The sequence below is a fragment of the Desmodus rotundus genome, chromosome 9 (genome assembly GCF_022682495.2).
Source record: "Desmodus rotundus isolate HL8 chromosome 9, HLdesRot8A.1, whole genome shotgun sequence".
NCBI classification, from domain to species: Eukaryota; Metazoa; Chordata; class Mammalia; order Chiroptera; family Phyllostomidae; genus Desmodus; species Desmodus rotundus.
The window spans coordinates 64025512-64039946 of record NC_071395.1 but is presented as its reverse complement, the minus strand read 5'-3'; the positions used below and the strand labels follow the sequence as shown (position 1 = coordinate 64039946).

Below are 14435 nucleotides of genomic sequence, written 5' to 3'. Positions count from 1 at the left end.
CACTGGGTCTACACCTCAGGCCTGTAGGCCCTCCCACCCCACATCCTCCCGCTGGGCCTGCTGGCCAAAGAGAGATGCTCTGGTGGGAAATGACCCTTTCTACAAGGGGCCTCTGCACCCCACAATAGCTGGGGGGCTCTGGGTGGCCTGCCAGTGTGGCCCACAGTGGCTGTAAGCAGAAGGGTCTCCACTTCCTGGACGGCCTTCCCTGGAAGCCCATGCTGAAAGGGCGCCCTTATTTGGGGATGACTCTACTCTTACACAAGAATCGAAAAGAAGGCTGCTCTTGTGGATATGGGTGGTCCCTGGTGGCCAACCAGCACCTGCCTCTTCCACGCTCCTGCTCTGAGTTCTCACTTCAGGTCTTTCGGACAGCTTGTCTCAGAGTCCAGCAAAGGTTGAGGGACAGCTGCATGGACAGAGTTGCCGCTGCAGCCACTGCAGCCTCTGCTCGGGTTCCGGCATCCCCCTTACGCAGGTCGCTCAGCCCCCAGCCCAGCTCGGCGCCCACACGGTGTGCAGCCCCCCTGGCTGAGGTGGGCCTCTGTGTCTCTGCCCTCCCAGGTTTCCTCCTCCTCAGTCTCCTCTCCAGTCCTGCCTCTCTGCCACTCCAGGTCCCTTAGAAGCCTTAGCTGGTACCTTTCCTCAGGTGGGGACTCCAAGGGTGACTCCCCTGGCAGAGACATGAGGCCTGGGGCATCTTGGGGCTGCGAGACTTCCAAAAACTTTTCTCCTGTCTGCTCCCCATGAAGGGATGGCAGCCCTGGTCTGTTGGCCAACTCAGCTCACAAGCCAAAACACAGATGCCCATGAGGTTTGAATTTCAGACACACAATTGGATAATTTTTTAGCATAAGTACATCTGCAATGTTTAGGACATACGTATATGAAACATTATTCGTTGTTTATCTGAAATTCAGAACTCACTGGCTGTCCTGCACTTTTCTTTGCTGGGTCCTGCTGCCCTCTGAGAGCCTCCAGACAGACAGGCAGGCAGCTGCAGTGCAGAGGCCGAAGCCCTGGCAGTGCGAGGCCTGGCCAAGGAGGTCCTTGTCCTGCCGCAGAGGCACCACCTGAACCAACGAGAAGCCCTGAGTCAGCCAAACCTGGCGGGGCCTGAGCTTGCCACCAGTGTCCAGTCTGCGTCCCTCCCAGGTCCTCTGTGGGGAGATGATTTTCTTCCCTGTTCCCCGGGCAGAGACGTGGCTTAGGAGCTGGGCCTCACGGCCACCATGAGCCCAGTGCGGTTTTCCCAGCTTGGCTGCCTCACCATACAACCCCCTAGCACCTGGAGGTGTCTGTTCTCACCATGTGTAGAGCCACTTTGGGTTTTTGACCCAAATTGTCCAGCCGAAGCCGATGACAGTGCACCTCCCAATCATGAGAGCTGCAGATCAGCTGAGTCTGCTCTGCCCCCGCCACCCACCTGCTGGCTGCTTGCTCAGCTGTAGGGTCACCTTTCATAAGACTGCCGTGAGCAGCTCCCTTCACTTCCCTGACCCCAATTAAATCGTGTCCCCCAGAAATGACCTCTCCATGAAGCCTTCGCTTTTCCTCCAGGGTCGCTGTCAGATGTATGACTATCCAGTAATGGGTGTGACTTTTGGGTTAAAGTCTGACCCCATAGACTACGAGCTGTCCCCTGGCAGGGACCTATCCCCGTGGTCTGCACGAAATGGGGGCCTGGGAGCCTGCTGGCGGTCACACTGAGGAGGTGAGTGCGGGGGTCAGTAAGTGGCGTCCTGTAGGAGCAGGAGGGAGGGGAGGAGAGAGCAGTGAGCCGGTGTACCAAGGGAAGGACCCGCGGTCTCCAGCCACCATTCCTAAACACACATCTTTCTTCGTGAATGCCCGGGGTGAGTGGTCTAAACAAGATCGTCTGTAGTGCTGCGTCAGGGGTACTCCCCATTACTCTGAACTCGAAATCTTTTCAATCAGAAATCTTTCTAAAGCATTTATTCTGCCAGTCTGCTGATGAAGGGACTAGATGCCACTCTGTGGGCCAAGTAGGTTCCTGCTGCCGGCCGCCCTTTGCCCCAACCGACTGCGCCCCTGAGGGAGGCCCAGCCCACAGTGCGAAGCTGTGCGCTGCAAGGCGTTTGGGATGTCTTTTATTTTGAAGGGTTAAAATTTTTATTTGAAGCTTTAAGAACATTTAGAATTCTATGTTCTCTTCATAACATATCAGTGGTAGTTTAATATACAAAATGATGACTTTTCCCTCCCAAAATCTTTGAGTAAAATCGACATGCCAGGAAGGTGCCTCATATCATCATAATGCTATGTCCTGGTGGCGTTGGGCACCCGCAGGCGGGGTGGCCCCCTAGGGACTGAGCCCAGCTGGTGACCACCGCAGTGCTGAAGGGCTCGTCCCAATTGCACAACTGCCGCCATCTGGGGAGAAGAAATCAGGGGGTGCGTGGTAACCCGCCTCCCTGGCCCCTTTTCAGCACGTCTCTGGGAAGGGCCTGCCTGGAATGGCTTGCACGGGGTCACAGGGAGCCAGCCCTCTAGTCCTCCCAGGCTGTCAGCAGGAACCCAGGCCGCAGAGGGCTCTCCCGATGCCTCCTGCAAACGTGCAAACTGCTTCCAGCCTGTGGGTCTCTTTCCCACGGCGTGGCCCACAGAGGGGTTGTTATATTAGACCTTCGGATTTTTGGTGACCTGATAGGTGGGAAGTGGTATTGGAATTTAGTTTTAATTTGCATTTTCTTATAATGAGGATGAATACGCTTTAAAATTCTGTGTTCCTTTCCTGAATCACCCATATTTCTTACTGAGTGTTTGGAAATCTTATCCTGGAGCTCTCTGTGCATTCGAGAAATGGTGTCTGATTTGAGACGCAAACAGTTTCCTCTGGTTGGTTGTCTTCACTTAGGATGGTCAATTTGTTTTCGCTGCGCGGAAGTTTTTATATTTTTATCTCTTCTTTTATGCCTTTGGATTTTAAGTCAAAATTAGAAAGCTCTTCCCTCTACCAAAGTTATAAAGAAATGCCCCAAGGTTTTCTTCTAGAACTTTCATACTGCTATTTTAAAACCTTGGTGCTTTTGGGATTTATTTTACATGTGAGGAATGGATCTATATCCTTTAAAATAAGTATATTTACATTTCTCTATAGCAATACAAGCTCATGGTTAAAAAATCAAATTGTATCGAAGCAGTCTCCTGCTCTGACCACCAGCAGCCCCCCATCTTCCAGTTTTCCCAAAGTTTCACTTGACCTTCACCTCCTTACTTACAGGTTGTGACGTGCCTAGCTCTGTTCACCTGATCGATTTTAGGCATGCTGTGCTGCCTGCTAGCTGAGGAGTGGCGTCTCCCACCCACCCAGGGCCCCAGAACACAAGTGCGGCGGCAGCGTCTGCAGGATCAGCAGGCTGGTGCCTGGCAGCTGGTGCTGGGTCTGCCAGTCTCTAGTTCTTTTCAAAAAGCTTTTTTTCATTTTTCAATAAGTGACCTGATTTAGTAATTATCACCTCCTTTTCAAAAGTATAAAAACCAAATAGGCTTGGGGGTAAGACATGGGAGTGAGGCACTCCTTATTTTTCTCTCCAAACTATTTCTTCTAACCACTCCCACAATCTCACTGTTAGGTTGGTTGGTTAGAGGGCTGGGAAAAAGTTCATAAAGAGCAGAACATGCCGAGAGTAAAGGTTTTGTTTTACTTTCCCAAGGGAGAGAAAGGCCCGGTGCAGACACGTGCACCGCCCACCCTGGTGCAGGCTGCAGCTCTTTCTGCTGTTATCTTCAGGTGCAGAGTCAGGTCCGGTCTTTGCCGTCTGACACGTCCTGTTTAGTAAGTTCCCCGAGCCTCTGCACCTTCAGGGCGCTTCCAGTAATTTTCTAGTCCTGAGGATAAAGGCTCATGAAACAATTAGGGTCAGTCATGCTTTATAGGGTCCAGCCAGATCTAGGAAAGCAGGCCTGAGAAAGGGGCTTTTGTCCTACTACTTACTGTTTGAAATAGCTGCATTTGTCTGTGAAGAAGCGCCCCTGGGCATTTATTTTCTCTACTTCAGAGCTTTCAGCCTAGAATTTCTGGGCAACCCCAGGACTCATCTGCAAATAACTAATGAGGTTCTTCCATGCCAGGCAGTGTCCTGGGTGCTGGGTGTATAATAGTGGGTGGTCACATTGTGGTACATGTGGGGACTGTAACCAGAGGAAGATACAAAATGACAGGTACTGGTAAGTGCCAGGAAGAAAAGCTGGGGGGCGTGGGGGGCGGGGAAATGAGTGACCAGTGAGGGCAGGTGCTGTTCTAGGTAGGATAGTGAAAGAAAGCTTCTTTTGAGTAGATGGCAGATTAAACAGATGCCCGAAAGATATGAGAGGGAGCCATATGAAAATGTGGGGGAGAGCCCGATGGGCTGGGGGACAGAATGTGCAAAGCCCCTGCAACAGGACATGCCGGTTGTGGTGTCCAGGGGCGGGCAGCTGCGGTGCGTGCTGCACACATGGCAGGAAGAGGCTGCTCGCAGGAAGAGGCAGGCAGGTGGGAGCCTCCGGCTGCACAGAATGAGTCAGAGGGTTCTGAACTGTGTCTCTTCAGGTTCTTCAACATTCTTTTTGGAAGTCAAGCAGAGAATTCATTGTAGAGAGACAAGAGTGCAAACCTAAAATAAAATAAAAATAATAAAGTAAAGCTTTTGTGAAGAGGGCCCTGCGATAGCTCAGATGAAAGGGGAGGACGCCTAGCAGGACGGCAGCAGGGAAGCCAGGGAAACAGGCAGACTCAGGGCAGGCTCACAGCAGAGCCAGCACACACAGGGAGTGACAGCAGAGGAACAAGTGTGGTGCTGGTGCTGAAAAGCAGCATCTGCTGAACCAGGCCACTTGCTGAACAGGAGGAGGCAGGACTGGTAGGGAGGGTTGGGCATCTGGAGTCAGGTTTCAGACGCCTTCGGACATCCAACAGGAGAGCTGAGTAGACAGGAAACCCTAGAGTCTGGAGTGCAGAAGAAAAAAGGGAACCGCGTGAAGATGGTGCCTGGGTCCTCCACCACAGGGCAGCTGGCAGAGCAAGGGACCTGGGCCCCAGCGCTGCTGAGGGCGGCAGGGACAGCCGGCCAGGGCACCATGGACTGCAACAGCACCTGCGAGCCAGTGTTTCAAAAATGAGGAAGTGACAGGCTGTGACAGCCACTGCTGAGAGGGGTTGAATCAGCTGAGCACTGAGAAGTGACACTGGATGTAGCAAGATGTGAGCTGCTGGTGACTTTAGCAGATGGTTTCAGGGGTGGGGTGGGGACCCAAGGCTGCGGAGGGGCGGAAGAGAGAGTGTGCGAGAAGGAAGTGGAGGCTTGTCCTGGCTGTGGAGGGGTGTTGTTGTAAAGGGGAACAGAGAGAAGGAGAAACCCCCGGAGGGGCTGTGGGGTCGGGGAGTGTCTCTCATTTTCATATTCTTGGAAGGATATAGCACAGTTGCCCGGGACAAGGGGGATGTGTGGATGCAGGAGGCCGGGGCAACGGAAATAGCAGATTCCTGAGACCTGAGGCCCGAGGGTCGGCAAAGCTGGACATGGGGACAGGGCAGGCTGTGAAATCCCACAGAAGGCTCCCAGAGGCCCAGGCAATGGGAATGCTGGGGACCGGGGACAGTGGCTGTTAGTGCACATGGGTGGACAGTGCTCCTATTTTCACAGCTGGTGCAGCTGCACAGGGCCCGGGGATGTGAACCCCAGATGGGTGGGGTGGGGCTGTCTGGGAGGGAATGGGCTGCAGGGGAGGCAGTGGCGGGACAGGGGTGCCTGGAACAGACATGCTGCAGCAATTTGGTGACTGGCAGGGACTGTCATGTGGAAGTCAGGGTGAAGATGGTGCAGGTGAGTTGGAGGGAAGAGCGCAGACCAGGACGTTGAAAAATAGAAGCAAGAGGAATCGTGGACAGACATTTTGGGAGCTGCGAAGAAGGAGGACAGGAGCATTTGGTGAAAGAGAGGGGGAGGGGTGGTAAAAACATTCCTGGAAGTGGATGGAGTAACAGAAGGGTGAACAGGTGTCTGTGGTAAGAAAGGCAGATGGTGGTGTAGGCTGAAGGCATGCTTCTTGGAGAGAAACGCTGCGTTATTACAGAAGGAGAGCAGGGAGATATTGCAGGAGACTGAGGAGGGGCCCTCGGTCAGCTCCAGGTCCTCAGGGACACAGGGCCCTGGAGGCTGAATCAGCCTCCTTGGGAGAGGCATGCAGGGGAATCAGCCCCAGAGGTGGGATGGGGGAAGTTTCAGAGCTATAGGGTAACTGGAAGGTTTAGCAAAGAGGCCAAGGGTTTGGGTCATTTTCTGATGACACCATCAGTTTCCAATGGCCCAGTAGAATCCTGGGGTCAGGAAGAGATGGACATGGGTCAGATGAAGGTATGTTTTGAGCCATATGAGGACCATAATAACACTGTGCATGAGGAGGTGGAATCCAGTCCAGACCTGGAGAGTCCAGAGTACTTTCTAGAGCAGTAGGTAACGTGGAGCCCATGGTGGGTCCTGAGGTGAGCCGGCCTGGAGCCTGCGTCACCAGGGAGGGAGCTCACTGAACATGCTGTTCTCTGCGAGGCTCTTGGGGGCCTGGCCTGGTGGGAGTCCCTTCCACGTGGAAAGAAGGGTGTGCTCACCTCCTTCCATCTTGTCTCAAAAGCCACCACGATGCCTGCCCCTCCCAGCAGCACACGTCGCTCTGGCCAGAATGTGGGAGTCTGGTCTCTCCACAGAGCAGGACAGTATTCAGCCTTAAATGGGAAGGACATCCTGACACATGCTCCTACACGGATGAACCTTGGAGACGTTGTGCCGAGAGAAATAATTGAGACACAAAAAGACAAATTTTGTATGATTCCACTCCAACGAGACTCCTAGATGCATCCAACTCAGAGACAGAAAGTAGAAGGGTGGCTGCCAGGAGCTGGGACGGGCCCTGGGGAGTCAGTGTCTCGTGGGGACAGAGTTTCAATTTGGGAAACAAGGTTCTGGCGGTGGACGGTGGAGGTTATTGCACAGCAATGTGAAGATGCTTAATGACACTGGGCTGTGCACTTAAAAATGGTTAAAATGGTTTCTTTAAAAAGTCAACGTGAGGAAACCGAGGCCACTCTATGGTCTGAGCACCACACGTTGGACCAGAATCTGTCCCCTGACCATGGCGTCCTGAGAGAGGCTCTGGCCTAGGAGCCGCATTGAGGTGGGTTTTCACTTGTGGAGATGCCGGCCCCCCGGGCTGCCCTGGTGCAGGGCCTGGACTGGAGGCCTGGGAGTCTCGCAAGTAGGATATCTGCACACTTGTTCCCACACTCAGCGCTCACACAGAGACCTGAGTCCCCGAGGGTGGGGACACACCTTGGGTGTAGCTGGATTCCCTGGGCTTAGTTCAGGCTCAGCAATGAAATGCTCACCAAGAGCAGGCCTGGCACTGTGGTTATTTTCCTGACCGCAGCCTCAAGTGCCAAGTCTCAAAGCTATCATTAAATGCCCGGATCTCTTAACTGAAAGAAAATAGTGTCTGCTGACCTCCATACCCTTCACCTGAGTGTCAGCTCAGGGCAGGCCCCAGGAGGGCTGGTTGCACCTGACAAGGCTCCCTGCAGAGAACCTCACGGAGAAGTCCAAGGCCAAGAAAATACTGAGCAAAGATAACGAAGGGGGGGCACATGCTGCCAGATGTCAAAACACACCAGAGAGACGCAGGACTTTTCACCAGTGCAGCACCAGCCAGAGAAGAGAGGAAAGAGATTCATGAATCAGCCCAGAGCACAGCCCAGAAATGCATCAGTCTCGAGACAGGGGCTGGGGATCTGAGCAAGGAGTCGTTTCCCCACAGAAAGGGGACACTGTCAACACAGCAGCTGTCCCCATGGCAGAGGGAACCTTGCCGCCGGTCCCGACGCATGGCAGGACAAAAGACTGATTAGATTCTTACTGAGTAAGACACAAAACCTAGAATGGGAGAGAAAGAGACTGACATGCTTAGCCAAATAAAATGAAAAACTTCTGCACAACAAAAGACACAAACAAAATTAAGAGATTAAACACAGACCGGGGAAAAACAGACTGGGGAAAACATTGGCAACACAGAGTATTCACTAGATACACAAATACTAGATACTAGATACAGAGTAGTAACTGATACACAAAGAGTTTCTGAAATGCGTAAGACAAATCGGTCAAAAAGTGGATTCCCAGAAAATTCTTAGGAAAAAAACATCCAAAGTATTAGTAAAATTGAAGACAAACTTGACTTCTTTAGAAAGTAAAGAAATGTAAATTAAAACAATGACAATATATAATCATCTACTTAAGAGATTAGAAGAAATTAAGAAGTTGATAATGTCCTGTGTTCACAAAATTATGCAGAAATGGATGCTCTCATACACTGGGGATGGATAAATAAGTAGTATCTTTCTGGAGAGTGATTTGATATTAAATGTTTACATAAAAATGTCAAGCATAAAAAGTTTTGATACAGTGTTTCCATCTCTGGAAATCTACCCCACAGAAGTACTCACAGACATTCAGGAAGAACTATGGACAAGTGTAACAGCAAAAGCCCTGGCTGATGTGGCTCAGTTGATAGGCTGTCGTTCCACAAAGCCAAAGGTCACTGGTTTGATAACCAGTTGGGCACATGCCTGGGTTGTGGGTTCCATCTCCAGACAAGGTGCATGTGAGAGGCAACCAATCAATGTTTCTCTCCTTCCCTTTCTCCCTCCCTCATCCTCTCTCTAAAAGTAAGTAAATAAAACCTTTTTTGTTAAAAAAAGGAGTAACATCAAAAAATGATGGCAATAGACTCAGAATTTTCATGAATGGAAGAGTTGTAAAAAATAAATAGTGTCCCCTGGAAGGTGTGGCTCATTTGGTTATAGTGTCGTCCCATACACCAAAAGGCTGGGGGTTCGATGCCCAATCAGGGCACATGCCCAGGTTGCAAGTGTAATCCCCAGTCAGGGCACGTCCAGGACGCAACTAATCCATGTTTCTCTCTCGCATGGATGTTTCTCTTTTTCTCCCTTCCTCTCCCTCTAAAATCAATAAACATTATTTTAAATTTTTAAGTAAATAAATGAATAGGGTGTGCTCAATGGTGTGGAACACTAGGCATCTGTAAGAAAGACTGCGGCAGGTGTGTTCTTCGAAAGATGTCTCCATGATATAATACTTGTTAAAAACAGGTGTCCTGGCAGTACAGGTAAAGTCTACTTTCATTTTTGAAAAACCTGTATACGTGTAAATCTATATGCTCCATTTCACTAATTCCAGGCCATAACCTTTTTGTGTTTTAATAGAACATGTCATCACTAGCATCTTTAATTTTATAATACATGACATTACATTTGCATAAGCACAGAAAAATATCTGGAACAATATTCAAAACTGAGCTGTGGAGGGTAGGAGCAGGGAGGTTGGGAGTGGCACTTGTACTATCTTAAACATCCCTGTGAGTTCATGTTTGTACTATGAGCACATGTCATTTCTGCAATATGTGAAAACCTAACAAAACAACAGGCATGTCAGATCTGGCCATGGCCAGCACCGGCACATTTCATCCTGAGCCCTGGAAAACCAGTTCTACTTTCCCACCACGGACAACCTTTATCCCTAAGGGGATGGCAATTCTCCTTCCCCAGTCTCATCATTTTTCCCAGAATTCAAGCTGCCCCCAGATACCCAAGGACAGAGGCAGAGCTGAGTTCCCCTCCTCCTGCCTGGACACCGGGCTCTGGGCTCTGGCAACTGTCGCTCTCATTCATGAGGCTCTATCTGAATGGATGAGCCAAGGAGAACTTGACCTTGACATGTGGGCAGCGCCAAGGTCTGTAGGATGCTTTGCTGCACATCCTGGAAAAGATGCCTGACCCTAGTTTCCCCCTTAGGGACATCAATAGTGTGACTGAACAAGAAGTTCAGCCTGAGCTTCCTTGGGGTGGTTGGGATGTTTAAAGATGCGATTGGGGACACAAGTTCTTTCCTCCATCTTTCTCCCATCACCTTCTGTGTGTTGGTATTCACATCAGATTCATCATTTTGTGGTTGCCACAGCCTAGACGCATGTTTTCAAGGGGCGATAGCCAAAGCAGGAAGGCAAGGAGGAGGTCCAAAGTGCCCTGCATAATTCTCCTTCCATCCTGTTGGCCAGACCGAGTCACACGCCCATCACTTAGACCAATCACTGGCAGAGGGGAAAGGGTTGTCTGACTGTCTTAGACCAGTCAGGAGCCATCCTCTGGGTGTCCTGATCCTGCCTACGCTGAGGTTCTGTGAACAGCCTGGAGAGAGGTTACTGTTGGGGAGTCAGAGAGCCCAGGTCCTAAGTCTTGGTAGTGACCACTCTGAGTGCTTGGTCTCAGGCAATGCCCCAGCCTCTTCATGGGAGCAGTGAAGGGAGAGTTACAAATGTAGGGTGAGTAGCTCAAATGTGTGGGGACGAGCTGATGGATGGATTCTGAAATTTCCTGATGACTCCTTCACCTGCCTCCCATGTGTTTTACAAACCACACTGGTGAAAAAAATGACATTTTCCACCTGAGGTCTGTGAAATCGGCTATAGAAACAAGGGCCTCGTGGCAAATGAAGGACGACAGCCGTCTCCAGAGACAGCACAGTGACTGGGGCTTGCAAGCATAAGCATTTGGTGGGAACCAGAACAAGATTCCCAGAGAAGACCTGGAATTTACTTTCCTGCTGTGGAAGTGGGAGAGGCAGCGGCCGGCCTGGGCCTATCGGTGCTCTCAGCCTGGTGCCCAGCGCCTCTCCATGGAGGAAAGACACGAGGCTGCAGGGCACACTGGACCGACCTGAGCAAAAGGAGCAGAACTCTGCACCGTCTTGGTGAAAGTTTTTACACCACAGAAACTGGCAAATGCTACTACAAAATCAGGGCTTTTTCTCAGACAGCTGGTTCTTAAACATTGACCAGCTATAACATACATAAACAAAACTTCATTTTTAACTGTGCAAAAGAATTATGAGAACCACTAGGCTAAAAATTTGCCTTGTCAAGCTAGAAAGTATTATTAGGGAGAAAAATAAAAAGGAAAAGAGACTCTCAGACAAGAAATTCTGCTCTGACCGGTGTGGCTCAGTTGGTTGGACGTCATCCCACAAAGCAAAAGGTTGCTGGTTCGACTGGGGGCGGTTGTGGTGGGGGCGCCTGTGAGAGGCAGCTGAGTTTTGCAAACACACATGTTCACTGCCTGACCAAATGCTGCCGCTGCCCTTCTCCCATGAGGCTCACTGCTGACAGTCTTTCTCCCAAGGCCAGAGAGTTTCAGATTGACTCCCCAGCTCCTTCCCACTGCCACCGCAGGGGCCGCCACCTCCTCTAGCAAACACCAAGGATGGAGTATCTCCCTGCTCTCTACAGCTGCTTACAGACCAAAACTAACTTGAAGCCACTGCTGGAAAACAACTGTACCGACCGTTTTCTACATCATGGATTTCAGTGAGGTAACAGGTTTATGACATAAACACATTGGTATCTGGTGAATCAACCGCCAGAATAGCCAAGTCCGATACTTTTACCAACTGCTTGGAGGCAATTTAAGTGTGGACCAAAATTTAGAGCCACCCCCCTCCTTCAGCTCTTCGGTGGCAACCTGAGTCCTTTTTCACTGTCTAATATGGTGTGGGGAATATTGGTGTGCTGAAGCTCCATCATCTCAATAGAGTTCCTAGGAAGGGAAAAGGCTAGAATTTTTTTTTTTTTTTTAAAGGATCCCCATTAAAGAACTCAACAGGGAGTTGAGGTTGCAGAAACACATCTCCCTAGGAATCATAAACCTTAGGTCTTTCTCACCTCTACTTTGTGGAGGTCTGATCACTTATGGCTAAAAAAGGGATTTTCTGGCATATTCTAGCCTCCTTCTTCAAGTCTGTGTCTGAATGCACCATCACTTCTTCAGGGCCAGCTTTGGCAAGGACTGTCACCCAAGCATTCATATCAGTGCTGTGTCTGCAGGCAACATAGGAGTCTCTGTCACCCAAGGCAGGAGATGCCGTGGCCACATACACCTGATTATCAACAGCCTGACTCATTGAAGCATCGCGCAGTGAGCTGGTCCAACAGTTAAGTTCAAAGATGGAGGATATACCCCCAGCTGGCAGCCTCTCTGTGCATAGATTTGTGCAGGCTCTGCAAAGTGGAAATCATAACAGACGCCCAGGCCCGTGCTGCAGTAAGGAGTCTCAAATATGGAGAAACTATCACCAGGACCCAATGTTTTAGATCCTTGAAATGTAATTTTCCCAAGAACATCAGTGTCAAACACATGGAGCTTTCTGTGCATTACCAGTGAAGTCCCATCAGGCTCAAACCCGGCACAGGCATCATGTGATGTGCCAGTGTCCTCCTCAGGGATGGAACCTCCAACGAGATGCAGGCTGCACTCCTTTCCACCTCAGAAAAATTTTGCATGCATTCACTGGGCATTTTCTCTGCATTTTCAGGAAAACAGCTCATGCCACATGGAGAATTAAAACATTCTGGCAGAGAAACTATTCTGGCTCCCTGTGGGCTGCCTTCTGGACAAGGCCAGAAGCTTGAGCGAGATTGTCTGATTTGTTGGGAGAAACTTGAACTTGGATGACGACCGAGCAGGAAGGGGCCATGGCTATCCCTGGGGGCGCCAGGCTCCTGAGCAGTTTGAGCTGGTTGGACTCCCCCAGCCAGTGCCCAGGAGGGCAGGGCAAAACTGTCAGAAGTCATTTTGTCTTTTCACTCCCTTGACGTACAAAACATTTTAATGTACACAAGTTTTAAAAGTTGATGAAGTACAATGTATCTATTTTTGATTTGGTTGCTTGGGCTTTTGGTGTCATATCTTAGGAATTGTTGCCTAATCCAAGGTGACAACACTTATACCTCTGATTTCTTCTCAGAGTTTTATAATTTTAGCTCTTACATTTAGGTTTTTGACTGATTTTGAGTTAATTTTTGTATGTTATGAAGGTAAAGTCTGATTTCATTTCTTTTGTGTGTGGATATCCAGTTGTCACAACCTCATTTGTTGAAAAGGCTATTCTTTTCTTCATTGAATTGTCATGGGACCTTTGTTGAACATCATGTTGACTATAATGTCACGGTTTACTGCTGGATTCTGAATTTTGCTCCAGTAACCTCTGTGTCTGCCCCACACCAGTACCACATTGCTTTGATCACTGTAGGTTTGTAGTGAGTTTTGAAGTCAGAAAGTATTAGTTTTCCAATTTTGCTTTTCTTCTTCCACATTGTTTTGTCTCTTCTGGGTCTCTTGCATTTCCATATAAATTTTAGGATTAGCTTGTCTTTTTTTTGCGAGTCAGTAACGACTTTGAAAGAGATAATATTGAATCTGTAGATCAGCTTGGGTTGTATTGCCATCTTAAGAATATTAACTCTTCCAATCCAAGAACATGGAATGTCTTTCCATTTATTTAGGTGTTCTGAATTCCTTTCAGTGATGTCTCATAGTTTTCATTGTATGTTTTGCTCTTCTTAGTTAAATTTATTCCTAGTAACTTTATTCTTTTGGATGAATGAAATTGTTTTCTTAATTTCATTTTTGGATTGTTCATTGCTATTGAATAAAAATACAATTGATTTGACTTTTGGTCAAGATGGCAGAGTAGTAAATGTGGTGCTCTCATCCTCCCACAACCACATCAAAATTGGAGCTAAACTGCAGAACAACCATCATTCAGAACCCCTGAAGTCTAGCTGAACGGAAGTCCTATAACTAAGCATCTACAGAAAATGCCCTATGGAGACTTATAAAAGGGGTGATTCCACACCGACACGTGGCAGTTAAAAATTAGGAGGGATATCTCAGCTTCAGATGTCCCCCCTGATCAGTAAGGGGTCCCAACCCCACACCAGACTCCACAGCCCAGGATTACAGTGCCGGGAGATAACTTCTGGCTGTAAAAAACCAGCAGGGATTGAGGCTGAGTGAGACAGAGGGCTGCTGGAGTACCAGATGTGTTTCTTAAAGGGCCTGTACATGGACATACTCGGACTCACTTCCTCTGAGTTCCATCACTGGGCAGCAGCTCAAAGGGCTCCAGGGACATTTGTTGAGTAATTGAAGTGTCTGGTTTCAGGACGAGGGCTGGAGGGGCACCTTTCTCCCAGACAGAAGTGCTGGCAGAGGTTATTGTTCCTTTGTGGAACCCTCCCCACAGGGTCAGCAGGCAGGTGCCACATTTGAGTCTCCATCAACCTAACACTCTTTACCCCACACTGGTGATTTCCTGAGACCTCCCCCCACCCAAATTCTAGCATTATACAAGCTGCTGTAGGGGCTTTTCCATACAAATGAGCTTTTTGGAATTTCCTAAAATTTAACAAAAATCCACAAACACCTTACAAGCAACATCTGGCATCAGTGTGTCATGTGTCTCTTGCCAAGTGGCCCCAGGCCTGGCACTAGAGCAGCTGGCCTTGCTTCACAGCTTGGCCCCTCCCAGACA

The 14435-nt window shown here is 49.4% G+C and overlaps 1 protein-coding gene and 1 pseudogene across 1 annotated transcript in view; one reads left to right on the top strand and one right to left on the bottom strand.

Moving 5' to 3' along the window:
* Positions 1-14435, top strand: part of SPECC1 (sperm antigen with calponin homology and coiled-coil domains 1) — a 261258-nt gene that overhangs the window by 241727 nt on the left and 5096 nt on the right. The window lies entirely within an intron of this gene.
* Positions 11770-12596, bottom strand: LOC112308783 (omega-amidase NIT2 pseudogene; annotated as a pseudogene).